Below are 14,567 nucleotides of genomic sequence, written 5' to 3' on the forward strand. Positions count from 1 at the left end.
TTATATATGCGTGTGCCGATTTAACACCTAGTATTTATATATGCGTGTGCCGATTTAACACATAGTATTTATATATGCGTGTGCCGATTTAACACCTAGTATTTATATATGCGTGTGCCGATTTAACACCTAATATTTATATATGCGTGTGCCGATTTAAAACCTAGTATTTATATATGTGTGCCGATTTAACACATAGTATTTATATATGCGTGTGCCGATTTAACACCTAGTATTTATATATGCGTGTGCCGATTTAACACCTAGTATTTATATATGCGTGTGCCGATTTAACACCTAGTATTTATATATGCGTGTGCCGATTTAACACCTAGTATTTATATATGCGTGTGCCGATTTAACACCTAGTATTTATATATGCGTGTGCCGATTTAACACCTAGTATTTATATATGCGTGTGCCGATTTAACACATAGTATTTATATATGCGTGTGCCGATTTAACACATAGTATTTATATATGCGTGTACCGATTTAACACCTAGTATTTATATATGCGTGTGCCGATTTAACACCTAATATTTATATATGCGTGTGCCGATTTAACACATAGTATTTATATATGCGTGTGCCGATTTAACACCTAGTATTTATATATGCGTGTGCCGATTTAACACATAGTATTTATATATGCGTGTGCCGATTTAACACCTAGTATTTATATATGCGTGTGCCGATTTAACACCTAGTATTTATATATGCGTGTGCCGATTTAAAACCTAGTATTTATATATGTGTGCCGATTTAACACCTAGTATTTATATATGCGTGTGCCAATTTAACACCTAGTATTTATATATGCGTGTGCCGATTTAACACATAGTATTTATATATGCGTGTGCCGATTTAACACCTAGTATTTATATATGCGTGTGCCGATTTAACACCTAGTATTTATATATGCGTGTGCCGATTTAACACCTAGTATTTATATATGCGTGTGCCGATTTAACACCTAGTATTTATATATGCGTGTGCCGATTTAACACCTAATATTTATATATGCGTGTGCCGATTTAACACATAGTATTTATATATGCGTGTGCCGATTTAACACCTAGTATTTATATATGCGTGTGCCGATTTAACACATAGTATTTATATATGCGTGTGCCGATTTAACACCTAGTATTTATATATGCGTGTGCCGATTTAACACCTAGTATTTATATATGCGTGTGCCGATTTAAAACCTAGTATTTATATATGTGTGCCGATTTAACACCTAGTATTTATATATGCGTGTGCCGATTTAACACCTAGTATTTATATATGCGTGTGCCGATTTAACACATAGTATTTATATATGCGTGTGCCGATTTAACACCTAGTATTTATATATGCGTGTGCCGATTTAACACCTAGTATTTATATATGCGTGTGCCGATTTAACACCTAGTATTTATATATGCGTGTGCCGATTTAACACCTAGTATTTATATATGCGTGTGCCGATTTAACACCTAGTATTTATATATGCGTGTGCCGATTTAACACATAGTATTTATATATGCGTGTGCCGATTTAACACCTAGTATTTATATATGCGTGTGCCGATTTTACACCTAGTATTTATATATGCGTGTGCCGATTTAACACCTAGTATTTATATATGCGTGTGCCGATTTAACACATAGTATTTATATATGCGTGTTCCGATTTAACACATAGTATTTATATATGCGTGTGCCGATTTAACACCTAGTATTTATATATGCGTGTGCCGATTTAACACATAGTATTTATATATGCGTGTGCCGATTTAACACATAGTATTTATATATGCGTGTGCCGATTTAATACCTAGTATTTATATATGCGTGTGCCGATTTAACACATAGTATTTATATATGCGTGTGCCGATTTAACACATAGTATTTATATATGCGTGTGCCGATTTAATACCTAGTATTTATATATGCGTGTGCCGATTTAACACATAGTAGTTATATATGCGTGTGCCGATTTAACACACGGGAGAAAAATTAAATCGTCCATTGTTTAGTAACACGTGGAATGTTCTTGTGAAGAGTGTTCTAGAATGAAATGTTTGTAACTGTATGTATAGGCGCTTTACATTTAACAGGTGCTTCTGCAGTTTAATTTACCGTTTTTACTTATGGAAAAACGGTAAATTAAACTGCAGAAGCACCTGTTAAATGTTGTACAAGTTTTATAATTGAAAAAAAAAACCCTCTAAAAAAAAAAAATAAAAATAAGAAATAAAAAACGAAAAATAAAAATGCTTTTGTAGACCGCTCGTTAAAACTTAATTTTTTAGATCAATTAAAAAAGCATCAAAAACTAGGTAACACAGAAAAATGTGTAGTGGGACTGGTGGATATATATTATATATATCCCCCAGTCGTGTCAAAATAGGAAAAATGAATTGCGTTGAGAAAGAAACGAACAACGCGTTTATTGAAATAAACAAACTAGAATTTATTTCATGAAGAAACAAATGAAAGAAAAGGGTACAGCATGTGTTTAGTTTGGCGTGCGTCTCTCGCTGTTAACTGGTGAGAAGGAACGTCTATTGTTGTAGAGAGAGAGAGAGAGAGAGAGAGAGAGAGAGAGAGAGAGAGGTGTACGTACTGTCTGCTAGCTCTTGCCCCACACATAATAGCAGGGGATGTGACTCGCGCAGACGCGCGCCCCAAAAGGGAGCGGTTGGTCCATCGACCGCTCACCTTGGGAGCCGAATCAAACTTTTGTAGTTGTTTCCGGTGGTATTTTTCGCATGTATGGATTTCCTTTAAAGGGAAGTGACGTTGCCCATGTGTGCGTACATGTGTGTGTATGCACATGAATGTGAGTGTATGTACGTGAACGTGAATATATGTACGTGTGTGTACGTGCGCACGTATGTTTGTGTGCGCGTATGTGTATGATAAGAAATGTGGTTTGAAATGTGAACGCGTGTTTTTGTGTGAGACTAGAAAAGTGCTCGCACAAATGAACCACATTTTGTTTTTGAAAACTTTCTTGTTATTTTAAATGTCTGCTAAGAAATTCTTCCGCGATGTGACAAGTCACCTTACTACGCGTGTCCATGCACGAACGCATCATGTAAGACTAGCATAAACGATGGCGGTGAGTTGGCACAAAACAGTGCGAGGGCCCAGGGGTTAATACCATGCAAACGGTAAATTTGAGACGGGTTTGAATATCAGATTCTTTCTCAGCCACCCCGAAAACCTTAAAAAACAAATTTTATTGGTCGGTGTTCTGTTGTAGTTAAAGTAAACATTTACTCACTGGTCGCCATGGAACTCAACAGCCAAGGAGTGCCGAAATCAGTATTTTAAACTATGGCTAAAGTAGGAAATTAAGAACAAAGAAATCAATTTCAAACTATCCCCCAACTCGTACCTTTAATATTTACAATAGTGAAAGTAAAACACATTTCCTCATTTCCTGTACCTGCTGCTGCTGCTTATTATCTAACAGAAAGGGAATAACTTTAAAAGCTCGAGAAAATAAACAGGTAAGTAAAATAGTCAAATAGTTAAAATTGAATTACGTAAATTGATATGAACAACAACATCAAAAACATCATAAAATAAGTTTAAACACGTTTCAATTTTACTTTATTACTTTACTATTTCTAACAAGGCCTTTATTTATTCTTATTTCTTTCAAGGCTAACCCTTCTTCTCTAGTGACCATGATTCATTAGTAAAAAAAAAAAAAAAAAAGAAAAGTTTATTCTTATAACTTCCTCCCAAAATTTCCTAAACTGAATTTATACATACTATATTTACAGAAACAAACAAAAACATTTTGGCAGAAAATTTCTGATTCGTAGTTTTCAGTAAAGTATAAAAAAAAATTGTGTTTGTATTACTATACACACAGATTCGACAAAATTGTCCAAAAAAAACAAAAAACAAATATATAACAAATAAATGCTATCAGAGGTAAGATAAGTTATTTTTCTACCTAACTGGATAATTTTTTTGTGTTTTTATTTAATGTAACATGTTTATTCAGCTCGAAAAACCGATGATGTATTGTTTACCGATGATGTATTGGAAAATTTTAAATGGCGGTACTAAGTACCGCCGGTACTTATACACTTAATTTCATCAAGTAGTTTTTTTTTTTCTACAGCGAAAAAACAATTTATGATACCGACCGAAATGTTCGATTTTTAGGAAGGGTACTTGTACAGTTTAGTCAAGACATTAAAAAATGAAAATATCGAAAAAAGTTTAAATTGTATGTATTCGTTATGGAACGAAGTTCTCTGAAAAAAAAATTCACTTAATTTCATCAAGTAGTTTTTTTTTTGTTTTTTTGTTTTTTACAGCGAAAAAACAATTTGTTATGATACCGAGCAAAATGCTAGATTTTTAGGAAGAAAAGCTAGTATTAAAGATGGGAAGGGGTGTCAGCGCTTTAACTGGAGTTATCTCCCTTTGGCATTTCTAAAATTCATACACATTTTTTTTTAAATTCAAGATGGCTGCCTTCAACGCGCTCTCATAAAAACGTGTTTTTCCGCTGTAAAAAAAAACAAACAAAAAAAAACTACTTGATAAAATTAAGTTAAATTTTTTTTTCGGAGAACTTCGTTCCATAACAGATACATACAAAATTTAAACTTTTTTTTCGATATTTTCATTTTTTAATGTCTTGACTAAACTGTACAAGTACCTTAGGAAGAAAAGTTAGTATTAAAGATGGGGATGGAGTGTCGGCGCTTTAAACTGAGTTATCTTCTCGTGACGTGTTCAAAAAATTCAAAGGTGTCTACCTTCAACGTGCTGTCATAAAAACGTGTTTTCCGCTGTAAAAAAAAACAAACAAACAAAAAAACAAAAAACAACTACTCGATCAAATTATCTATATAAGAGCCAGGTACGTCCAAGGATGGAATACTGTTGCCACATCTGGGCAGGAGCTGCTAGAAAGAACTTGTCCTGCCTTGATAGAGTTCAAAATAGACTTCGTAGCCTCGTAGGAGATGTCCTTTTCTCCTCCTTGCAACCTCTATCTCACAGAAGAGATGTTGCGAGTTTGTCTCTGATGTATCGTTATTTTCATGGAAAGTGTTCAACTGAGCTTCAATCTATGGTCCCCCCTCGCCAAACTTTCACAAGAAACACTCGTCTAGCTGTAAACACTATCAATAATTTCCCCCACTCTTTATCTGTGCCTAAACCTAAACGTAGATTCCATGAACAAAGCTTCTTTCTTAGAACTGCACGCCTGTGGAATTGTCTTCCGTTTTCCTGCTTTCCGGCTGACTACAATATGGTTTTGTTCAAGTCTAAAGTAAATAAGTTCTTGATGAGCCGTTCCATATAAGTTATTAAATTTACCAAATTTTCATTACTAATGATTACTATATTGACCAACTTCTACTGTACACTCTTTAACCCTTATCCTTGAGTGGCCTCTGGGCCTTGATAATGTGGTGATGCCTTTGTAAAAAAAAAAAAAAAAAAAAAAAAAATGACATTTTTTTCGGAGATCTTCGGTCCAAATACATTGTACAAGTACATAAATGGCTCCGCTGAACACGGTAAGTTTGGGAAAATGAGTTAAAAATAAAAAATATACAAAATACTGTTAAAAACCCACCGAATATATGTCAGACTATGTCACGGTAACATATTGAGCGAGTTTCTAACAGTATTTTGTATATATATTTTTTTATTTTTAACTAATTTCCCCTAACGTACTCACCGTGTTCAGCAGAGAGTTGGGGACGCCATTTAAAATTTTCCAATTCAGTAAACACTGTTTTTAGAGCTGAATAAACATGTTACATGAAATAAAAACACAAAAAATATATCTAGTTAGGTAGAAAAGTAACTTATCTTGCCTTTGATAACATTTATTTGTTATATATTTGTTTTCTGACAACTTTTTCAAATCTATGTGTGTAAAACCCAAAATTCGATACTTCTAGAGTTTATCGCTGAAAATGGAGACGCTATTTTTTTCGGGCACCAGTCATTAAAATCAGAGGGATAAATCAGTATTTTAAACTATGGCCGAAGTAAGAAATAAATAACAAAAAAAAAAAAAAAAAATGACATTATTATTATTAAAAACAGAAAATGAAAATGACATATTCATTATTGTTTAAACTGGGCGACGCGAGCGCCATTTGAAAACCAAAACATTTATTGTATAAAAATGTATCAAAATATAATTGTAAAGCCATTTATTGAAAAGTCTGCGTAAGAAAATATACCCCCCTGCACGTACATTAAAGAACTGCTCACGCGTTAGCGCGTTAACGAATACGATGATATAGCGCAAAATAGTGCGAGGGTCCAGGGGTTAATACCATGCAAACGGTAAATTTGCGACGGGTTTGAATATCAGATTCGCTGTCAGCAATCCCCCAAAATCTCTAAAAGAAACAAATATTATTGGTCGGTGTTCTGTTGTAGTTAAAGTAAACATTTGCCAATTTTAATAAAACAATTTTGTAATTTTTTTTTTATTTATTTCCCACTTCGGTCATAGTTTAAAAATACTTATTTCTGCTTCTGATTTTAACGACAGGTGAGCGAAAAAAAATGGTGTCTCCATTTTCGGCGATAAACTGTAGAAATACCAAAATTTCTACGAAAATTAAAATTAAAAAAGGAAGATATAGATTTAAAAATAGATATTTTTCTTTAAACCTATTTAAGGTGCCCGGAAAACTCTTCCCGGGAAAACCCGTCTCGGGAAAAACCCGTCTCGGGAAAACTCGTCTCCGGAAAACTCGTCCCCTTTCGCTAGGTAGGAAAACTGGTCCCTTATTGAATAAATATCGTTTGAAAACACATTTTATCATCGTTCTTGAAGGAGATATTGGTTTTTAAAATAGCCTATAGCCCCCCATAATATTTTTAAAAAATATTTTTACTTGTTTAATGTTTTTTTGTTTTTTTTTAAATAAAATTGATTTTCTAAGTGTCCGTTTTCTACCTAACTGGCTAAGTTCTTAGTGGTTTCACTTATTTTAAAGCGTTTATTATGTTCATACAAAGTTAATTACAAATTTTTTTGTTCTTATTTTAACGATGTTTTTGGAGTCATAAAAACAATACAAACAAAACAAACAAAAAATTAAAAAAACAGGGAGCGATTCGATTCTTCGTTACTTTTTTTGTTTTGTTTTTTTATGATAGTTTTTTGTTGTTGTTATGTTTTTGTTTTCTCTCATACCAAATGCACTCATGCGTTATTTAAAATTATAGTTTTATCAATTATCAACATTTATTGTCGTCCTGTCAAATTTTGCAAAAATTAACTAATAAATTAAAAGCGAAATATTTTTTTGGCGCGAGAGATGCCATTTCGTGAAAATAATGAATAATTCCACCCCATCTTTCCAAGCTTATAACTCCTCGAAAAATGTAATTCAAGCCCTAATTTTTTTTCAATTAAAGGAGCAAGGACCAAGGTTTTATTAAAAAAAAACAACAAAAAAAAAAAACAATGTGTTTTTTTTTTTTTTTTTAAAAGGTTTTAAACTTCGGACTTTACAGGTAAATTTCTAAAAAAGGGATTTTTTTTTTTGTTTTAAATTTGAATATATTATTTATTGACCTTTTCTCTTCAATTTGTGATATATAAAACTCTCCGACATAAATTAATTATTTACTTTTTAATAGACATTTCAAAATGAGAGGCGTAAATTATTCGACCCCCTAACGGATTAAATTTGGTGATGGAAGACCTAATAAAACAAAAGGTTAAATTAGCTGCTAATTTCTCTGAGTTGATAAATGACAATTTGCCAGGGTTTATTGGGTGTGGATGTGCTCATATTTATGGAACCTATGCACCTAAATAATTTTGTGAAAGAATTGTCTTGTTTGGTGATATCTCTGATTTTGTGTCTCCTCAAACTGTGAAGAAACTGAAAGGTTGAGATTAAATTATGTTCAAGTTATTAATGAGCATTCCTCTTGCGATTTCACGCATGTATACTTTGTGCTGGACTCTAAATTGGAGTATGCAGATCCATTGAGTTGTTTTGAAGATTTTTCTGTTGAAAGAACTGTAGAAAAATGAATCAGAAATGTCTGACGAGACGCACAACAAAGTTCATTCTACACAGGTTGTATCAAGAAATCTTTTTTTATTTTTTTAAATTTTTTTTTATTCAATTTTCACCCCAAACAAGGCACAGTGCCACTTTGAAGCAGGGGGCTGCTATCAGGGACTTAATTAGCGGGGTCATTTTGAAGGGAGATGAGTAGAAAGATGTTTGTTAACATTACACTTGAACTTCTGCATATCATTGCAGTTGGGAAAGCAGAATCCCGGTAGGGAGTTCCAAAGACCCGCAGTTCTGGGGAAGAAACTATTGGAGTAAAAGGCTTTCTTGCACCTAGGGATCTTTACTGTAAAGGGATGAGACTTAGTAGCTTGTCGGGTTTGTCGGGGGTAGTTACGTCGGGGAGGTACAAGTGTTTGCAGTTCGTCAATCTGACGAATCGCACAACAGTTCACTATACAAAAGTTGTATCAAGAAATCTGACAAGTCGCACATCGTTCATTGTATACAGGTCTGAACGCTTCTCCCCACTTCCCCCAGCAACCTGTTTTTATGTTGCCCGGGTGCACCTCAAAATCACATGTGAGAGGTGATCTTTCGAGAATTGTGCGAGACCATGGTCACTATCTTTGATCTTTTCTGTTTTTCCTTCTCAGCCTGGAGGACAGACAGACACGAGCATGTTTTTCTGGTAAGCCTTCTCTATTTTCCCCACACTCCCTCCTGATCTCATGATCACAACAATGGCAGGGAGGTGGCGATCGCCTCCACTGGTTGCTTCTTCAAAGGGGGAGGCAACGCACGCCTCATCTTCACTTATGCTCTCGTCTGCGGTTAGTGCATTGAAAAAAAACTGCTTCTCTTGGGAGACCACTGATGTCTGAGTCACTTTCGGATAGAGCTGGTGTGAACTAGAGCAATGCTTCACTAGTCTCCAACTCTGATTCGCTCGTGTCATCCAGGGGTGGTCGCAACTGCGTTGCCAGATTCAGGTCCCTAACGTGACTAGGCACACTGTCGACTCACACTGCCTGTGTACTGATCACCTCAGTGACGCGCCCGATTCCATACCTAGTTGTACACGTGCAGGTTTTTAATCCAGACGACATCCCCTTTCTTCAGCCTATCTCCGGTTGTTTCCAGTTTGGGCAACAAGTTGGTCTCTGCCTTTTACCCTGACATGGTAACTGTACAATGCATCGGCCGGCACCATGGAGGATGAAATATCATCCTTCGGGGTCATGTTGTACAGGTAGGCAACTCGTCCTGACTGCAATAGTCTTGAGAGTCCTGTGGTTCTGCTCAATGACCCCATTTCTGCTCGATACATGGGCACATTGGAACCGTAGGCGTAACCCTCAGCCATCAGCACTCACTGGTAATGCGGTGCCATTGTCGGTTAGTATCTCTGTTGGGGTGGGGTCTCATTTAAGGAAAACACTGTTTACCTGACGGATGATGGCGGCTGTATCTTGCTGGTACAGCGTCTGCCATATCGCAAACCTGAATGGGCTGCAATCAATGAGAGTTAGGAAATCCTCATGGTTGTGGTGAATAATATCTATTGCCAGCCGGCTACAGTGGTCCCTCATCCCCCATCTTCCCTTTCTACCAGCGAATGGGTGTTGGGTCGATGGATTGGCAAGCCACACAACTTTTGACCACTCTCTTGATGTGTGCCTTCTGTACTCCTGAATCAACCAACTTAGCGAAATATAGGGTCCGCTTGATCCCAGGGTGCCTGCTTTGCTGGTAGACTTCTTTGATTCGATTAAATTGAAAGGGCTCATGGGCATGGCGCAGGTAAGTTGTATGGGTTCAATGGCTCTCTTAATGGCGTCAAAGAGGGGTACTCTTGTCAAACAATCTGTTTTGTTCAGGCTGGATTTGACCAGGAACACCTCTATTGACAGTGCGTATCTTGTACCAGCCTCAAGATTGTGTCAAGCCGCTGTTAGATGAGCATATCGCGCGTGGCTTTGGTTCGCACCCTGGCCCTCCCGGTAAGGATATTGGAAATCCACTTGTGAACGCAGGCAAAATTGGTGAACAGTCGCAGGATTCCATAGGATTTCCAAGTTTATCCCCTTGATGACGGCATTGAGCTCTGCCAGGTTTATATGCTGATGGTTCTTTTCTAGTCGTAACCAGAAAGCATCCTCCTCTACAGCCCCATCATGGAGTAGTGACACGCCAGTGACAAGAGAGCTCGCGCCAACCCATTCACTGAGGTTTCGGCCATCAATGCACCATATTCCCTGTGCTGGGTCTTCCTCACGCACCCTGGTGAAAACCTCCCCAAGCATTGTGTTGAGAGGGGCATCATGAACTTCATCATCCCACCCAGTGGTAACATCAGATACTTTCCGCTTTATGAATGTCACTGCAACACGAAGCCAGCCGCCTACACAGAGGTGCCCAACCAACTTTCCACACAGAGAAAATATGCTTTGTCATGTAGCAATGTGGGGCATGTCCGGGACCTTGTTTCCCTGTTTCCAACATAGGACATCATTCTCTTTCCAGACCTGCAGATTAAGCATCCGTGCACCATCCCATAGCCTTTCTGGTTCCTTGCTGAGAAGGCCAAAGTTGCAGAGATGCTCCTTCATGCATGCCGCAGCCATAATTCCTTCATTGTCCACATACAAATCATCAGTATATGCAGATGTTGCCTGGTGTACGCACTCATTCTAAGTCAGAACAGCATCAACAATCATCTGCATAATCAATGGTGCCACATTAAGTCCAAAGTGATTGGTGCACACACACTTAGAGATATGCCTTGCTGCCATTCCCTCAATTTCTTGACGCATATGTCCATGCAAGCCGTAAAAGGATCGAATTCTGCATGAAAGTTGGGCTGCTCCAGCTCCATGTCAGTGCCCAAAGCGAGACTTGCTTTAGTGAACCATGCCCTACCCTCATCGTCAATACAGATGCCACCCAATTCTTTGATAGCATCCATTCCTAGGTGCAGGTTGTAATCAAGCAGCTCACCATCTACAACCAGGGCCCATTGCCAATACTCACACATATGATGCTTACTCCACAAGAGGCTAGTGAGCCCCTGCGTACCGTCAGCACCGCATTCACTACTTATAAAAGAACATGCTTGTCTAAGTAGCGAACTGTCACGTGATGACCGTTTTCTTTTCAAAAATGAAAACGCTGCATTTTTATTTCAAACAAAATCAATTCCTATTTGCAGTCGCGAAAGGACGTCTTATTAATGCAGTTAAGTTATGAATTTTGTAATATTTCTTTTCTAGATGCAAGTGCTAATATTATATTTATTTCAGTTTTTAATCTTTATTTTTATTTCATTGTTTTATTAATTGTGTAAATGGTTTTCTTGTGGAAAGATGTACCGAATCTATCTGGCAAGTTCCTTTGGAATATATATTTTATTTTATTTATTTATTTATTTTTTATTTATTTTTTTTATCATAGATTTTTTCTTGTCTATAAGTAAGTACAATACTTAATTATTTTATTTTGTCTATAAGTAAGTACAATACTTAATTATTTTATTTTATTTTTTTTTTTAATGGACAATGCATTGTGGATGTGTTATCGGCAGCTCCCGTTACTCTTGCTTCTCTTTATTTGTCCCTCAGTCCTCATTTAATGAGTGATTTTTCTGACAAAGGGAGAAGAAAAAGCTGTTTTCTAGGTTGGCAGTATTTTGCGTGATCAGCTGCCAGAGATGGTGGAAATTTTCTGTTTCTATGTCTATCCTTGTAGCCATGTCACTAGTAAGGGTGCTGGAGGTAAACGTTTTGTCTGGGCTGACGTTATCCGCCTGATAGTCAGGGACCCGAACCTTGGATTAATCACTAAGGAGGCTGTCCTATCAGCAGGTGCAAAGTACTGGGGCTGCTGTATTGCCATTTGGTGAATGGATTCTGGACCATGCAGTAGCTTCTGGTGGGGCCTCTCGATGCCATACTAGTGGGTAATTGTTACGGCTTTACCTTTTCATGTGCTACAAAAAAAAAAAAATTCTTCATTTCTATTTCTCTCTTACTTTCCCTCTCTGCCCTGTTTCAGGCATGTCTGTCGACCTAGTCCACAAATCCCAAAACACCATCATGAAAAGTCTCAATAAAAATCATGATGAAACCCGGATCTCCAACTTCTAATGTAGACACTCACTACCAAGTCTCCTTCTCTAACATCAGGGGTCTACGTTCTAACCTTCCAGAGGTTGAAACCCAATTACAGGAGACTAAACCAGACATTATTTCTAAGTGAAACTGGCATTGGACAGACCATTTCCCTAGATAATTTCGTAATGAAAGGATACTCTAATTTAACTTCCAAATCTGACCCCAAAGATCGCCATAAAAGATAGCTTTCCATGTGGTAAGGACATCTCCAGAGAAGATCCTAACTTACCCTATATGTGCTTCTGGGTTGCACTAGCTCAAACTACTGCATTTATATTTACTCTCTATCGCCCCCACAACAGCGGAGCTACTATCTTTAAAAGCATATCTGAGAAAATTGACCACGCCCTATCTGCTTATCCTTCAGCTAATATTCATGTCTGTGGAGACTTCAATGTTCACAATGTGGAATGGTTAACTCACTCAAACAAGACCGATGATGAGGGGAGGTTTTGTCATGATTTCTCCATTGCTTATGATCTCACTCAGATTGTTCACAAACCCACCCGTATTCCCAATATTGACGGCCAGTATGCAAGTCTCCTAGACCTTTTTCTCACAACTTGCCCTGAACTGTGTTCAGCTTCCATTCTGTCTCCACTTGGATCTTCCGACCACTCAGTTGTATCAGTTAAGATAAAAATGAAATATAATAAGTCCCCAGATGTACCTCTCCATCGTACAGTATATCGATACTCTATAGCTGACTGGGATAGTTTCCGCATATTTATATCAGATCTACCTCTGCGTTCCATGTTTAAAAAGGATATGTCCTCTATAGTATCAGACCTGACAGAATGGTTAATTGTAGGTATAGACCGTTTCATATCCTCAAAAATATTCCAGCAAAAACCTAACAGCTAGCTGTAGTTCACTCCGGAATGTGCTGCTGCCATTGCGCATAGAAATCACTTTTTCCATTGCTTCCAACATAATAGATGTACTGAGATTAAAGCTGCTTTCAGGACTGCCAGCAACCACTGTAAAAAAGTAATAAAGAATGCAAGAGAGTTGTATGCTCAGTCTGTCAAGTTCAAAGTAGCTGATCAGCGGTTTGGTTCCCACCAGTTTTGACAAATAGCAAACAGAATCCTGAACAGAAGCGTGTGCTCTATCCCAACTATCATCAATGGACCTGAGGTAATCTCGTCAGCATCAGACAAAACCAAACTCTTTTTGCCAAGAACTTTGTAGTTAATTCTACCCTTTGCGACCAAGGCTGCCAACCTCCAATATTTCCTCCTGTATCAGAAAACATGCTATGTGATATACAAATATCTATATGTGATGTTGCCAAGCTAATCAAAAACCTTGATTCCAGTAAAGCAACCGGCCTTGACGGTATTCCAATTATAGTACTCAAAAGACTTCAACATGAAATTGAGCCCATCCTTACAAAACTGTTTAAACGTTGTCTTAAGGAGAATTGCTTCCCGTCACCCTGGAAAATCTCATCAGTATGCCCTGTATTTAAGAATTCAGGTGATCGCTCATCCCCCTCTCAGTACAGGCCAATAAGTCTGCTGTGCATCATGAGTAAGTTGCTGGAATCTGTGTTAAATACAGAAGTAATCAACCATCTCAGCAAAAATAACCTTCTTAGTGACACACAATATGGATTCCATTCTGCTAGATCTACAGCAGATGTGCTTACAATTATATCTCATAGGATTAGCGAATCTCTTGATGGAGGCTACCTTTCTAGGGCAATTGCTCTTGACATATCAAAGGCCTTTGATAGGGTATGGCATAAAGGTTTACTTCACAAGATCTCCAGCTAAGGTATAACTGGAAATGTCTTCTCAATTATTAAATCATTTCTCTTTGATAGGTACATAAGAATAGTGGCTGATGGGCAGAAATCAGAAGCTCTTAGTATTAATGCTGGAGTCCCTCAAGGGTCCATCCTGGGCCCAACTCTCTTCCTGATCTATATTAATGATCTTCCAAATCACATCCTTACATCATTTGTAGACATTTATGCTGATGACACTACTATCCATGGTAGCACATCTAAGACTGTAAACGACCAAGTTCTCTCTGATTCTCTCTCCTCTGATCTTGAGCAAGTGGTACAATGGGGAAAGAGGTGGCTTGTTACTTTTAATGCATCTAAAACGAAACTTTTATCTTTACATCATCAACGCACTGATCCCCATCTGCTATCAATTGAAATGAATGGCTCTCATCTTGGGGAGGCCTTATGTTTTGACAAGCTTCTGGGCCTGACCTTTACTCCTGATCTTAAATGGAATGCATACATTAAATCTGTTGCCAAGGCCGCTGGAAAAATGGTGGGATCCTTCTATCGATCCAGTAGATATCTCACTGCTGATGCAATTCTCTATCTATATAAGAGCC

General features: G+C 37.4%; 1 protein-coding gene across 5 annotated transcripts in view; it reads left to right on the forward strand.

The window, feature by feature from the left end:
- Positions 1–2,880: 2,880 nt before the first annotated feature.
- The window catches only part of LOC145277785 (uncharacterized), a 138,273-nt gene continuing 126,586 nt past the window's right edge, over positions 2,881–14,567 (forward strand). For all 5 annotated transcript variants that reach the window (XM_080129545.1, XM_080129547.1, XM_080129546.1 and 2 more), the window contains exon 1: positions 2,881–3,507. The gene's annotated coding sequence lies outside the window, so the exon portion shown is untranslated. The remainder of the gene's footprint in view (positions 3,508–14,567) is intronic.

Source organism: Euprymna scolopes, chromosome 6 (assembly GCF_053919585.1).
Source record: "Euprymna scolopes isolate OS-2025 chromosome 6, ASM5391958v1, whole genome shotgun sequence".
NCBI lineage: Eukaryota > Metazoa > Mollusca > Cephalopoda > Sepiida > Sepiolidae > Euprymna > Euprymna scolopes.